This window comes from Nerophis lumbriciformis, linkage group LG31 (assembly GCF_033978685.3).
Source record: "Nerophis lumbriciformis linkage group LG31, RoL_Nlum_v2.1, whole genome shotgun sequence".
NCBI lineage: Eukaryota > Metazoa > Chordata > Actinopteri > Syngnathiformes > Syngnathidae > Nerophis > Nerophis lumbriciformis.
This window is the reverse complement of record NC_084578.2, coordinates 12,383,432-12,399,402: the sequence shown is the minus strand read 5'-3', so window position 1 is coordinate 12,399,402 and position 15,971 is coordinate 12,383,432. Positions and strand designations below refer to the sequence as shown.

The window sequence follows — 15,971 nt, the reverse complement described above, 5'->3', positions numbered from 1 at the left end:
ATTAGGGCTAAGTAATAACTGGAATCGCCATATTCAACCAATCATAGTGTCAGCGCCACCGTGACTCAGAACTTAGACTTAGACTTCCTTCTTATTGTCATTCAAATTTTAACTTTACAGTACAGATAAGAAAGGTATTTTGTTGCATTAGCTAAAGGAGATCATCGTTGACTTCAGGAGGCACCAGTCCAGCCATGCTCCACTCTTCATCAACGGCACAGCAGTGGAGATGGTAAGCAGCACCAAGTTCCTGGGGGGTGCAGATAACTGACAATATGACCTGGTCCTACACCCCGGAGCTATTGTAAAAAGAGCTCAGCAGCGCATGCACTTTTGCGTCGGATGAAAAGAGCACAGCTCCCTCCCCCCATTCTCACCACATTCTACAGAGGCACGATAGCGAGCCTACTGACCAACTGCATCTCTGTCTGGACTGGAGCCTGCAGTGCCTCAGACTGGAAGTCTCTGCAGAGAGTGGTGACTTACTTACTTACTTAGGCCTTAGTATTCCCTGAGGAACATAAGCCGCTGATGAAAGCCTTCCATCCTTCGGTCGAGTTGTTGCCATGACAGCCCCTCAGCCATCATCTCCTGTTCCGTGCTTCTTCTCCAGGTTGTTCTTGGTCTCAATCTGTTTCTTTTTCCCTGTGGGTTCCATGTTAGTGTCTGTTTGGTAATTGATTTATTGGGTTTTCTGAGTGTGTGGCCTATCCAGCTCCACTCTCTTTTCCTGATTTGCAGTTCCACTGGTTCTTGTTTGGTGAGTTCCCACAGGTTGGCATTGGTGATGGTGTCTGGCCAGTAGACTCCTAGGACCCGACAGAGGCAACGGTTTACGAATGTCTGTAGTTTAGTGAGTATGCTATTGGTGGTTTTCCATGTTTCTGATCCATACAGCAGGATGGATTTGACATTTGAGTTAAATATTTTCAGTTTGGTTTTGAGAGAAATGTTTTTTGCTCTCCATATTTTGTTTAGTATGTTGAATGATGTTCTTGCTTTCCCTTTTCTGAATTTGACATCTTCATCTGCGCCTCCATCTACACTGATTATGCTCCCCAAGTATGTAAAACTGACTACCTCCTCTAATTGATTATGGTCCATTGTTATTGGTGTATTGTTCTTGTCATTGATACGCTTGACATTTGTTTTTTGTGAATTGATCTCAAGCCCAGCAGCTCTTTGTAGTTTTTGTGATTTGTCCTGCATCTGTTGGTGGGTGTGAGCCAGGAGAGGTAGAACGTCTGCAAAGTCTAGGTCCTCCTGTTGTTCGGTAAGGCTCTGCTGTATGCCGGTGGGATATGCAGAGAGTGGTGAGGACGGCGGAAAAGATCATCAGGACTCCTTTTCCTCCTATCCAGGAGATCGCAAAAAGCCGCTGCCTGACCAGGGCTCAGAAAATCTGCAGAGACTCCTCCCAACCCCACCAAGGACTGTTTTCACTGCTGGACTCTAGAAAGAGGTTCCACAACCTCCGTAGCAGAACCTCCAGGTTCTGTAACAGCTTCTTCCCTCAGGCCGTAAGACTCTTGAACGCATCATAATAATCCTCTCAATTCCCCCCCAAAAACGGATTAACTCGCTGGAATATAAAGACAATATAACATACATCCATAAATCTATTTATTTATATCTGCACCTTATTGCTCTTCTATCCTGTTACTGAGATGAAGAAAAACATGTTCACATTTTAGTTTTGTGTTTGCTAGTTATTTTCTTCCCAATAATTTGTATATTATTTATGTTTTTATTTTGTTAATTTATGCAAATCTGACATTCTGTTGCATGACTTGGAGGAATTGACAATGAATCTTTGAGGTTGACGAGTGAAAACTTCTGTTTTTACATTCCTAGCAGTTGTTGTTTCATGGCCCTTGTTCAACAAGTCAGTCCCCAACCTCCTTTGTCTTTGGTCCATTTCTTCTGCTTCTTTGCGTCATACGTTCTGGTGCTTAGGGCTACATGCCTTAAGCACCTTTCCTGTCACACCATCTGCTTTCCTTGTGTTGACTCTACATAGTGTGGCTCTTTATAGTGCTGCTGTAGCTGAATAGGGGCGTTGTCCCTCTCCGGAAGTGCAGGATAGTTTTGAGTTCGGCTCTTGCACTGATCAAAGCGGGCAAAGACCTGGTTCAAGGTGTCCGACTGTCCGGTAAGGTGTTGTCCGAGGATTAACGACGTGCTACTGTCCCTGTAGCCAGTGAGATTTTTAATGCCCTACTCGGGATGGGCAATAACGATATATATTATCTATAGAACCATTTCAGAATGGGTTACAAAGAGTCTTAACAATCTGTCATTGTTGGATGTACTGTTTTCTTAAAACTATTATTAATCTACTTGCTAATTTACTGTTCATAGCTTGTTACTTTCTGTTGTAAGATGGTCATATGTTAAAATGTACTAAACACTCATTCTTTTGTGGTTTGGCTTCTTTATGTCAGTTTTGGCCAATGCTACAAATTTGGATATGAATCCAACGCGAATAAGTTACAGGGGCAGTAATGGACATACGAGGATGTCAATTAATTATTTCTTTATTTTCTTATTCCCCTTTTAATACCTATATAAAAGTTTGAGCACAATGAAGTCAATAGTGCAACATAACTAAACATAATAAATTCTTGGCTCGGATTCAAATCCTTTGGTTTTTGCCCTTTAAAATAGGAACCTAGCCAGGTATTTATTCCCTGACTTTGTAAACAATAACAAAAATGGCTAAATATATGTTGTGTTAGTTAAAACTATGGATCTAAACACTTTAGTATTTTGGGCTGCAACAAATCATTTGTCATGATCCGTGCTCCGGATCATGTTTTGTGTTTTCTGTTTGTTTTGGACTCCTTTAGTTCCTGTTTGTGCACCTCCTGAGTTTGTTACCATGGCTACTTATTATTTGCACCTGCCTCCTGTGTTCGGGATGCTCACCTGTTGCTCGTCAAGAGACATTATTTAAGCCTGCCTTTGCCAGTTAGTCAGTCTGGCTTCTTTGTTTGCTTCATGCTCGCGCCACGTAATTTTTGTTTGTCCCCTAGCCTATGCTAAGTTTAGTTTCGAGTGCGATTGGTACCTTGTTCCGTCGGTTGGTTTTCTGTTTTTGTACCTCTTTGAGTGTTTTTTGAGAATTAAATGATGTTCCTACCTGCAAGTCCTGTCCGGAGTCGTCCGTTTGCATCCCGGGAAAACGAACCGCGTAGTAAGCCGCAACCACAGCGTGACATCATTGATTACATTGATTAATTTGATTTGAAAAAAGCTTCAAACATTAACTTAAAATACATGGCCATTGTCTCTGCAAGACTACGTCTCTGGAAGTGAATGAGAAGCTGGCCTGGATGGCAGGCTTCCGCATTTATTACACAATATTTCCATTAGAAATTAAGTTACTATTTTGGTTAAGTACCTATAATTACTTTTTAAGAAGAATTTTCAGAACACTGGCAGTAACAGTCATGTGGTGTTGAGTTTAAACTATACACTTTGACAGTTTTGTTTAAAATACAGATACTTATCGTATATCGCCATTGGGCCTAAAAATACGGTGATATCAGTTTTGGTCCGTATCCATACTTGCCAACTTTGAGACCTCCGATTTCGGGAGCTTGGGGGTGGGGGGCGGGGCGGGGGCGTGGTTGGGGCGTGGTTAAGAGGGGAGGAGTATATTTACAGCTAGGATTCACCAAGTCAAGTATTTCATATATATATATATATATATATATATATATATATATATATATATAAGAAATACTAAGTCAAGTATTTCATATATATATATATATATATATATATATATAAAAATAAATAAAAGAAATACTTGAATTTCAGTGTTTATTTATTTATTTACACATATACACACACATAACACTCATCTACTCATTGTAGAGTTAAGGTTTGAATTGTCCATCCTTGTTCTATTTGTCACTATTTTTCTAACCATGCTGAACATGCTGTGTGGCACGCAAAAAGTGCTTTCATCAAATGCACTAGATGGCAGTATTGTACTGTTTAAGAGTGTCACAACATTGCTGTTTGCGGCAGACGAACTGCTTTACGATAGACAAAACGTGACTGCTGTTGTTGTGTGTTGTTGCCGCGCTGGGAGGACGTTAATGAAACTGCCTAACAATAAACCCACATAAGAAACCAAGAACTCGCCCTCCATCATTCTACAGTTATAACATGATTGGGCAGGTACGCTGTTTATATTGTGTGCCTGAATTTCGGGAGATTTTCGGGAGGGGCTCTGAATTTCGGGAGTCTCCCGGAAAATCCAGGAGGGTTGGCAAGTATGTCCGTATCGCCCAGCCCTAATCGTCACTTTTTCTGTGAAAATGTCAATGTGTGAGACCACACTAGCTCTCCAGGTCTGTCTTTTCTGCAAGTATGGCCAAGTCTGTAGTTTCAGAACAGTCCTGCAGGGCTGCTGAACTGTTTTTTCAGTTGTTGCCTGTATTTATAAAGTAATGCAATCACCTGTTCAAATGTCTCAGTCAGCATATTTAATATACTGCTGCACTGATCATGTAAAATATTTCCAACTGATGTGTAGGTGATTTGAAAAAGCAGACTACACTTTCACCGTCTGTTCCGCCTTGCGTCATTATTCCTTGTCGGACCTTTTCAGTGATGGATAGACTAGATAAAGCAGCAGAAATCCACATGTGTAGGCTTCTTAACGGAACTCGGTCGGAACCTTTGTCTTCTTACAGGCTTAAATGGAGAAAATAGTGTTAAGAACTCAAACTGAGCAAGGAACATATTTCAAAGGAAGGAACATCAATCCTCAGCTTCCCTTTTTTCAGGCTGTTAAGTATTTGTGTAGCCGAACAAAGCTGAGAACGTTTTGCAAGGGCAGAATACCGTCTATTCTATTGCTTGAGGTGAGCGATAGCCCATACACACTTCTCTTTATTTCATCCCGTTGTCTCGTATTCTATTCCATTCTGGTTGTATACCTGCTCAAAATATGAATTGGGGCTATTTAAATAAAACGTGACATGACTTTGTATTTAATAGGCTTGTGCCGATACCAATAAATTTATTTCGATACTTTTCAAAAGAAAGGGGATCACAAAAAGTGTCATTATTAGCTATATTTTAACAGAAAATCTTATGATACACTTATTGCAATCAAAGAAGAATTACTGACTTTATAAACAACGAGATGAGGCAAATCCTGAAAAAATTGTGTGTGAATGCTCCAATGCTGAAGTTGTAATAAAAATCCTGGAACTTTTTTAGAATTGTTTAAGTAGAGCACACAATTCCCAAACAGGCTGGATATTTTGAAGTTGGAACAATTTGAATCAGATGAAACATGTGGGAATTGTAGAACTTTGAAGAATGTCCCATTGAATGGCCAAAGCAGACTCTGGGAAATGAGTGCTGCACCCCGTTTGAAAAGACAGTCGTTGCAATGATATTGGTAAAACTTTGGAAGAGTAAGTAACACTGATATAAATATAATTTGTGTAACGCACAACAAAATGTGTTTATACCATAGCCTGCTCACAGCCAGATTAGACTTTTATGTTAAATTTATGTAATGTTTGGTTTGCAATCTTTTAACTTTAAACATGCCTCTAAGGTTTATTGGCGCTCTGGACTTCTCCCTACGTCCGTGAAAAACAGCGGCGTTTTAAAAAGTCATGAATTTTACTTTTTGAAACCGATACCGATAATTTTGAAACCGATACCGATAATTTCCGATATTACATTTTAAAGCATTTATCGGTCGATAATATTGGCAGTCCGATATTATCTGACATCTCTAATTTTGTTTACTAGTTTCGATGACCCGTCTTATCTTGCTTTCTGATTGGCCATTCCGTAATGTTTCGCCTTAACCTTAGCCAATCATGGATATTCTCCGTACGTATAGATGTTCTCATTGATCCAGGTCATTGTATTTTCTCCGTATTTTTTTTGGCCTGGACTCGCAGTCCATTTTCTCTCTTTGTCGCTAGTAGATTTGATATAAGCTACCTAGCTACATGGGTCTAAAAGTAGCTAAGCTACTGGAAAAGCTACTCGTTAAACAAGTAGCTAAGTTACCGTCAAGCTTTGATTGATTGATTGAAACTTTTATTAGTAGATTGCACAGTACAGTACATAGTCCGTACAATTGACCACTAAATGGTAACACCCCAATAAGTTTTTCAACTTGTTTAAGTCGTGGTCCACGTTAATCAATTCATGGAAACATGTAGTTAAACCCTGTAGCTTAGCTACATGTAGCTTGTTACTGCCCATCACTGCCTGCATGTGATCAATCATTTATTTCGGGCCAGCGTCTTTTTTTTTTTTACATAAACTTAGCAATCGTAAAAAGTGTAGACGATTTTAAAACATATATGTTCTGTTAAACAACTAATGGTTACATTAGGTAGCTGGTGGTGTTCTTGGAAACTACCGCTTTAATACCTTCTTAACTGGATCTAAACTGGTCTGATACTTCGGCAAACTCATTTTCAGAAAGTTGTAGATCTGTAATGTGTGTACTTTAACACATTTCGACATAATACACCAGTCTTTGGGATGTTTTTTTCACATGTACCCAACTTTACGCCAATGACTTGGCGTTAAAGGCCTACTGAAATGCGATTTTCCTATTTAAACGGGGATAGCAGGTCCATTCTATGTGTCATACTTGATCATTTCGCGATATTGCCATATTTTTGCTAAAAGGATTTAGTAGAGAACATCGACGATAAAGTTTGCAACTTTTGGTCGCTGATAAAAAAGCCTTGCCTGTACCGGAATTAGCAGACGAGTAGCGTGACGTCACAGGTTGTGGAGCTCCTCACATCTGCACATTGTTTACAATCATGGCCACCAGCAGCGAGAGCGATTCGGACCGAGAAAGCAATGATTTCCCCATTAATTTGAGCGAGGATGAAAGATTTGTGGATGAGAAAAGTGAGAGTGAAGGACTAGAGAGCAGTGGGAGCGATTCAGATAGGGAAGATGCTGTGAGAGGCGGGTGGGACCTGATATTCAGCTGGGAATGACTAAAACAGTAAATAAACACAAGACATATATATACTCTATTAGCCACAACACAACCAGGCTTATATTTAATATGCCACAAATTAATCCCGCATAACAAACACCTCCCCCCTCCCGTCCATATAACCCGCCCATACAACTCAAACACCTGCACAACACAATCAATCCCACAGCCCAAAGTACCGTTCACCTCCCCAAAGTTCATACAGCACATATATTTCCCCAAAGTCCCCAAATTTACGTACGTGACATGCACATAGCGGCACGCACGTACGGGCAAGCGATCAAATGTTTGGAAGCGTACTCACGGTACCGTGTCTGCGTATTCAACTCAAAGTCCTCCTGGTAAGAGTCTCTGTTGTCCCAGTTCTCCACAGGCCAATGGTAAAGCTTGACTGTCATCTTTCGGGAATGTAAACAATGAAACACCGGCCGTGTTTGTGTTGCTGAAGTCGGCCGCAATACACCGCTTCCCACCCACAGCTTTCTTCTTTGCTGTCTCCATTGTTCATTGAACAAATTGCAAATGATTCACCAACACAAATGTCCAGAATACTGTGTAATTTTGCGATGAAACAGACGACTTAATAGCTGGCCACCATGCTGTCTCAAAATGTCCTCTACAATCCGCGACGTCATCATACCGAGACATTTTCAGCAGGATATGTCGCGCAAAATTTTAAATTGCACTTTAGTAAGCTAACCCGGCCGTATTGGCATGTGTTGCAATGTTAAGATTTCATCATTTATATATAAACTATCAGACCATGTGGTCGGTAGTAGTGAGTTTCAGTAGGCCTTTAAGACACCTAGGAACTGTTTTAATCAATTAAAGCATGTCTCCTTTCATACTTGAACACTAGTCTGCAAGCACTATTCAATTTGTGTTCAGTTCACATTTCAAGAATGTGAAAGTATTGAAAAGGCTCGCCATTTTGCAATTGAAAAAGTGCGATAAATATTGACGGTTGTCCATCTGTGGACGATTTCTCTACATGCTTTTGTCCAAGTGACCACAGAAAGCTCAATGTTCTCAGAGAGTGTTGCTGAGAAACACGCCATTGTGTCTGAGCTCACTGATGAGAGGATCTTTATGTCTCTTCCAGATTCCTGCTGCTGAGAGACCCGAGTTGAATAAAATGTATTTATATCATTAATAGAACACTACATCCACCCGAGAATGACCTACTGTGTCACTGAGGGTTGGGTAGCACACTATAAATGGAACTTCTAGCTCCAGGCTGTGGGGAAGACATGCCAACATGTGCTGCCCCTCAGACTTAAAGGGGAACTGCACCTTATTTTTTAAATTTATGCCTACAAGACAAGAAATGTGTCTTTTGTACAGCAAGTATGAGGCGGCTAACAATGCAACTAATGGGTGTACACTATTCCGCCCATAAAGCCCTCTAAAAAAACATCCAAAACCCGTAAATAATACTCCGTTTATATCTCGTGAATGTTAACCAAGTGTTAATGTCAGGTTCAAACACTGATGACATCTATTAAACAAGACAAGAAGCAAGGAATTAAACACAGACATAATTCAATTTAGCTCAATCGAGGAGAAACACGTAGACACTGTACCCTTGTGCAGTGTCGTCCCACGCTCTGACGAAAGATTGTACGCCTCCTCTTTTATTTGGACTTTCGCTGATTACATGGCAACTGCTGTTTCTAAGGGAGGGGGGTCGTAAACAGCCATCGCCTTTGGTTACAAAACAGTTCAAAGAAAAGGTCGTAAAACAGTTCAAAGAAAAGGTGCCTGGAGGGGAGTCAGGCCCTGCTTCCTCTCTGCTTTGTAGATTTCGGGTCAAGACAAAATCTTCCTGTGGATTACAATAGAAGAAAGAAACCGACACCTTCATGTCGCTTCCCATCCTACACAGTGGAGTTTTACAAGCCTTTTGATTGGTAAGATCAAACACAGCTTTTGTCCTCTCGCAGGGTGAGCTGAACTCAATCTAACACAAAGTTTTGTGATAACTTAGAGATAATTAATCTAACAGTTAGCAACATTGTTATTATAAGCGCTAGGGTCCCAAAGGGGTGGAAAGTTTTCTGGTAAATTTCCGGAAACTTCCCGGAAATTTACCACGGGAAGTTAAGCTTGGGAAGTTTGGAAATATTGACCATTTGTTGATTATTCAAAGTTGGACACCGTCCATGGGAATTAATGGGGAATTAAAATAATGTTATATATTATTGGGCACTTGTCTATATGCTGCTGCATCTTTGTGGCATTTTTGACGAACAAAGCGCTACCCGCAAATCGAAGGACACCTGCAGTAAGAGAACTTGTCCACAAGATGGTGACATAGCACTTATAATGAAACACTTTCTCGGTGTATTTGCTTGGTTTTAAAAATATATATATTTTAACTATCCACACATTAGCTGCACCGTCTTATAAGCCGCAGGGTTCAAAGTGTAAGAGAAAAAGCAACGGCTTTTATTCCGGAATTCACGGCATGTGTTCTTGTCTTACAAACACCGTTTCCATATGAGTTGGGAAATTGTGTTGGATGTAAATATAAACGAAATACAATGATTTACAAATCATTTTCAACCCATATTCAGTTGAATATGCTACAAAGACAACATATTTGATGTTCAAACTGATAAACATTTTTTTTTTTTGCAAATAATCATTAACTTTAGAATTTGATGCCAGCAACACGTGACAAAGAAGTTGGGAAAGGTGGCAATAAATACTGATAAAGTTGAGGAATGCTCATCAAACACTTATTTGGAACATCCCACAGGTGAACAGGCAAATTGGGAACAGGTGGGTGCCATGATTGGGTATAAAAACAGCTTCCCAAAAAATGCTTAGTCTTTCACAAGAAAGGATGGGGCGAGGTACACAACTGCGTGAGGAAATAGTCAAACAGTTTAAGAACAACGATTTTCAAAGTGCAATTGCAAGAAATTTAGGGATTTCAACATCTACGGTCCATAATATCATCAAAAGGTTCAGAGAATCTGGAGAAATCACTCCACGTAAGCGGCATGGCCGGAAACCAACATTGAATGACCGTGACCTTCAATCCCTCAGACGGCACTGTATCAAAAACCGACATCAATCTCTAAAGGATATCACCACATGGGCTCAGGAACACTTCAGAAAACCACTGTCACTAAATACAGTTGGTCGCTACATCTGCAAGTGCAAGTTAAAGCTCTACTATGCAAAGCCAAAGCCATTTATCAACAACACCCAGAAACGCCCCCGGCTTCTCTGGGCCCGAGATCATCTAAGATGGACTGATGCAAAGTGGAAAAGTGTCCTGTGGTCTGACAAGTCCACATTTCAAATTGTTTTTGGAAATATTTGACATATTGTGCGAACCATCCAGACTGTTATCGACGCAAAGTTCTAAAGCCAGCATCTGTGATGGTATGGGGGTGCATTAGTGCCCAAGACATGGGTAACTTACACATCTCTGGAGGCACCATTAATGCTGAAAGGTACATACAGGTTTTGGAACAACATATGCTGCCATCTAAGCGTCGTCTTTTTCATGGACGCCCCTGCTTATTTCAGCAAGACAATGCCAAGCCATATTCAGCACGTGTCACAACAGCATGGCTTCGTAAAAAAACAGTGCGAGTACTTTCCTGGCCCCCCTGCAGTCCAGACCTGTCTCCCATCGAGAATGTGTGGCGCATTATGAAGCGTAAAATACGACAGCGGAGACCCTGGACTGTTGAACGACTGAAGCTCTACATAAAACAAGAATGGGAAAGAATTCCGCCTTCAGAGCTTCAACAATTAGTTTCCTCAGTTCCCAATCGTTTATTGAGTGTTGTTAAAAGAAAAGGTGATGTAACACAGTGGTGAACATGCCCTTTCCCAACTACCTTAGCACATGTGGCAGCCATGAAATTCTAAGTTAATTATTATTTGCAAAAAAAAATAAAGTTTATGAGTTTGAACATCAAATATCTTGTCTTTGTAGTGCATTCAACTGAATATGGGTTGAAAAGGATTTGCAAATCATTGTATTCCGTTTATATTTACATCCAACACAATTTCCCAACTCCTATGGAAACGGGGTTTGTGAATGGAAAATAAACAACAGTTCCCCTTTTAACAAGGCCAGGTTTTCATGTTAGTGATGATGATTAACTTCAGCCGGTAGCCTTTACTTGGTGGCACAACATATTAAGTTTGACAGGTCTTATTAGACGGGCTAATAATCCGGGTAAAGGATCACAGAAGGGGGAATTGCCAGTTCTGTGGCTATTCTAAACACCTAAGACTAAACAATCACAAGATCAGATACCTGCTGAGCGAGGTCAGACGGGGAAAATATTGAATTATTTTGCAACAATAACAATACGTCCTGTATATCAGGAAGAGTCAAGGTGAATGAAGCTTTCAGACCTAAGAGAACGAGCAACTCGTGGCGTTATGGTGTGGTCATGTTTTGTTACAACAGCTGGACCGCACACATTTCCAGCAGGGCAATCACCCATAAACACACAAGCAATAATTAACAATTTGGTGTTGGAGGTCCAAAAGAGGTCACTGGGAAATCATTAAATATGTTCAGTACGTCGCGTCATCTTTCCACCTTAGTTCATGCTCGTGTCAACGGTATATTTTATTACTGATTCTCTTTTATATTCGACAGTTGTACAGCTCAAGTCTCTTAGCAGCAGGAATCTGGAAGACGTATAAAGATCCTGTCATCGGCGGTCTAAGACACAATGAGAGGGTTTCTCAGCAACACTTGACAGGAGATTTGTGTCCAATTGAAATCACCTTTCAAGTTAAGGCTGTCTCTGTTTCATCTTTTTCTTAGGCAAAGACTATGTTCCAATACAATAGCAGTCTTTGGAAATGTGTTTTTTGAACAGTCAAACTACACAAACTCACAAAAAGTGAACGCATGTTTTCAAAAAGTGACATCGGTGTGTAAAGGATATCACCACATGGGCTGAGGAACACTTCAGAAAAGCACTGTCAGCAACTACGGTTCGTCGCTACATCTGTAAGTGCAAGTTAAAGCTCTACTATGCAAAGCGAAAACCATTTATGTCAGGTTCAAACACGGATGACATCTATTAAACAAGACAAGAAGCAAGGAATTAAACAGAGACAGAATTCAATTTAGCTCAATTGAGGAGAAACGCGTAGATACTGTACCCTCGGACACATACTTGCCAACCTTGAGACCTCTGAATTCGGGAGATAGGGGTTGAATTTTTGACTACTCCTATTGACATTATTAGTGCAGTTCAGCTAAATTTGCTGGTTTTCTGACATGGACTTGTTTCTTCAGCATTGTCCACACATTTAAGTCAGGACTTTGGGAAGGCCATTATAAAACCTTAATTTTAGCCTGATTTAGCCATTTCTTTACCACTTCTGGCGCATGTTTGGGGTCATTGTCCTGTTGGAACACCCAACTGTGCCCAAGACCCCACCTCCGGGCTGATGATTTTAGGTTGTCCTGAAGAATTTGGAGGTAATCCTCCTTTTTCATTGTCCCATTTACTCTCTGTAAAGCACCAGTTCCGTTGGCAGCAAAACAGGCCTAGAGCATAATACTACCACCACCATGCTTGACGGTAGGAGTGGTGTTCCTGGGTTTAAAGGCCTCACCTTTTCTCCTCCAAACATATTGCTGGGTATTGTGGCCAAACAGCTCAATTTTTGTTTCATCTGACATCACATGGACAAAGATAAGACCTTCTGGAGGAAAGTTGTATGAAATATATTTATTATTATTATATTTTGTTTATTTTAGCACAGCATAATACATAGTAAATGTATTGTTTATTTGGTAGGCCTGACCTAAGCCTATTAGGTTTATTTGTTAAATTAATAATTGTCAGAGTAATTGTATCAAAGTTATCACAAAACTTTGTGTTGCCATGAGTTACCGGCGAGAAGACAAACATTGTCTTTGATCCTACCAAGCAATAGTCTTGTAAAACTCCACTGTGCAACATGAAGGTGTTCTGTTTCTTTGATGTATTGTAATCAACAGAAAGATATTGTCTTGACCCGAGATCTACAAAGCGAAGAGAAAGCAGGACCTGACTCCCCTCCAGGGACCTCTTCTTTAAACTCTTTTACGACCTTTTCTTTGAACCGACCTTTTCTTTGAACTGTTTTGTAATCAAAGGCGATGGCTGTTTACAACCCCCCTCCCTTAGAAACAGCTGTTGCCATGTAATCAGGGAAAGTCCAAATAAAAGAGGAGGCGTACAATCTTTCGTCAGAGCGTGGAACACTGTACAAAAGGTACAGGTGTACGCGTTTCTCCTCATTGAGCCAAATTTAATTCTGTCTCTGTTTAATTCCTTGCTTCTTGTCTTGTTTAATAGATGTCATCAGTGTTTGAACCTGACAATAATATGCTCTTTTTGTTTATATCGATTGACAAGGTAGTAAACTGTAAGTAGGTTAGATATAATTATTGATTATGATCAAAATCAAGAGTAAGATTACTAATTCAGTGTAAATATTGGAGTGCACTGCAGATGGAAATTTGCCTTTGGCTACAATCTGGCACATTAACATTGTATATGTCCATTAATGTGCATTGTCCCATGTACTATAACAAAGGCGTTGTAATATATATATCTATCAACAAACTTATTGGTGTGTTTAATGGGACAGGCAATACTTAAGTCGGGGAAAATGTGGTAGTTTATAAATTATTTAATGTTTCTGTGCGGCAATAGTGCCACGGTTGGGGACCACTGGCCTACATAACATATCATCAGACCATCTTCAAGCCGCTTTCTGACCGTCTCTTCAGAATTCGCCGTATTGCGGGCGGCCTTGTTTACGTGCCAAAGCCCTCCTCCAGGCCAAGCTTGTTGTTTTTAGTGCGTGTCAGGTTCAAACACTGATGACATCTATTAAACAGACAAGAAGCAAGGAATCATGCAGAGACAGAGTTGAATTTTGCTCAATGAGGAGAGACGTTATTGGGCTGCACTGTAGTTACAGATCCAAACTACGCTCTAAAATCCTGCCCACGTGCTCCCTTTATTAATTTGGGAGGTCCCTGGTTACATCACTGAGGCTGTCTCTGAGGGGAGGGGGTAATCTCAATAGCCCCGGTTAGACACAATATATGACTATTAATGAAATGCAAATGTGCTGACACTCGTGATATCGCCCTGTCTCTGCTTTGTCTGCGTCTCGGTACTCGATGTTCGCCCTTGGCAGTCAGCAGGCCGATTCTGGAAACAAACACTGATACGAGACGATGTCCCTTTGCACGGATAGAAAAGTGCATATTCAGCACAATTGATAATAACTATAGCAACGGCCTTTAAGCATAAGAGTTGTGTGATAATATATACATAATTATTCTAACAGTGCTTTAATAGCGAGCCTGCTGACAGATATAAGTTAGAACTATACACTACTTTGTATTAGAAATGGCAACAGCGGACGATTTTCGCATTCATGTCCATGTACGAGCCAGTCTGCCCCACAACAAGAGGACAGAGAAAAATAAGGAACTTATTGACTGCCACTGGATAAAAATGTGTCAGGTTCAAACACCGAACTATATATTACATAAGACAAGAAGAAGGAATCAAGCAGAGACAGAGTTGAATTTTACTCATGAGGAGAGACGTATTGGGCTGTACACTCAGTTACAGTTTCCCCCTACGCTCTAAGGTACAGTCTCACGTGCTCCTCTATTTATTCGGGAGGTCCCTAGTTAACATCACCGAGGCTGCTTCTGAAGGGAGGGGTAATGGAAGCAGCCCCAGTAGACACAATACATGATTATTCAGAATGGAAATGTGCTGACACTCGTGATCTCGCCCTGTCTCTGTCCTGTCCGTGCCGAGGTACTCGATGTCCGTCCTTGGCTGTCAGCAGGCAGGGTCTAGAAACAAATTGCCGATAAAGCCTTTTTTATCGATATTCCGATATTGTCCAACTGTTAATTACAGATTCCGATATCAACAGATACTGATATATACAGTCGTGGAATTAACACATTATTATGCCTAATTTTGTTGTGATGCCCCGCTGGATGCATTAAACAATGTAACAAGGTTTTCCAAAATAAATCAACTCAAGTTATGGAAAAAAATGCCAACATGGCACTGCCATATTTATTATTGAAGTCACAAAGTGCATTATTTTTTTTAACATGCCTCAAAACAGCAGCTTGGAATTTGGGACATGCTCTCCCTGAGAGAGCATGAGGAGGTTGAGGTGGGCGGGGTCGGGGGTTTTGGGGGTAAGGGGTAGCGGGGGGTGTATATTGTAGCGTCCCGGAAGAGTTAGTGCTGCAAGGGGTTCTGGGTATTTGTTCTGTTGTGTTTATGTTGTGTTACGGTGCGGATGTTCTCCCGAAATGTGTTTGTCATTCTGGTTTGGTGTGGGTTCACAGTATGGCGCATAGTTGTAACAGTGTTAAAGTTGTTTGTACGGCCACCCTCAGTGCTGCTTCTGAAGGGAGGGGTAATGGAAGCAGCCCCAGTAGACACAATACATGATTATTCAGAATGGAAATGTGCTGACACTCGTGATCTCGCCCTGTCTCTGTCCTGTCCGTGCCGAGGTACTCGATGTCCGTCCTTGGCTGTCAGCAGGCAGGGTCTAGAAACAAACTGCTGATACGAGACAACTCACAAAGCAAGATTACAAGTTGTGCCGATAATGGCTTTTTTGCTGAGATCCGATATTCCGATATTGTCCAACTCTTAAATACCGATTCCGATATCAACAGATACTGATATATACAGTCGTGGAATTAACACATTATTATGCCTAATTTTGTTGTGATGCCCCGCTGGATGCATTAAACAATGTAACAAGGTTTTCCAAAATAAATCAACTCAAGTTATGGAAAAAAATGCCAACATGGCACTGCCATATTTATTATTGAAGTCACAAAGTGCATTATTTTTTTTAACATGCCTCAAAACAGCAGCTTGGAATTTGGGACATGCTCACCCTGAGAGAGCAT

The 15,971-nt window shown here is 40.8% G+C and overlaps 1 protein-coding gene across 6 annotated transcripts in view; it reads left to right on the top strand.

The window, feature by feature from the left end:
* Window positions 1-15,971, top strand: part of LOC133574383 (PTB domain-containing engulfment adapter protein 1-like) — a 147,359-nt gene that overhangs the window by 47,237 nt on the left and 84,151 nt on the right. The gene's annotated exons all lie outside the window — the stretch shown is intronic.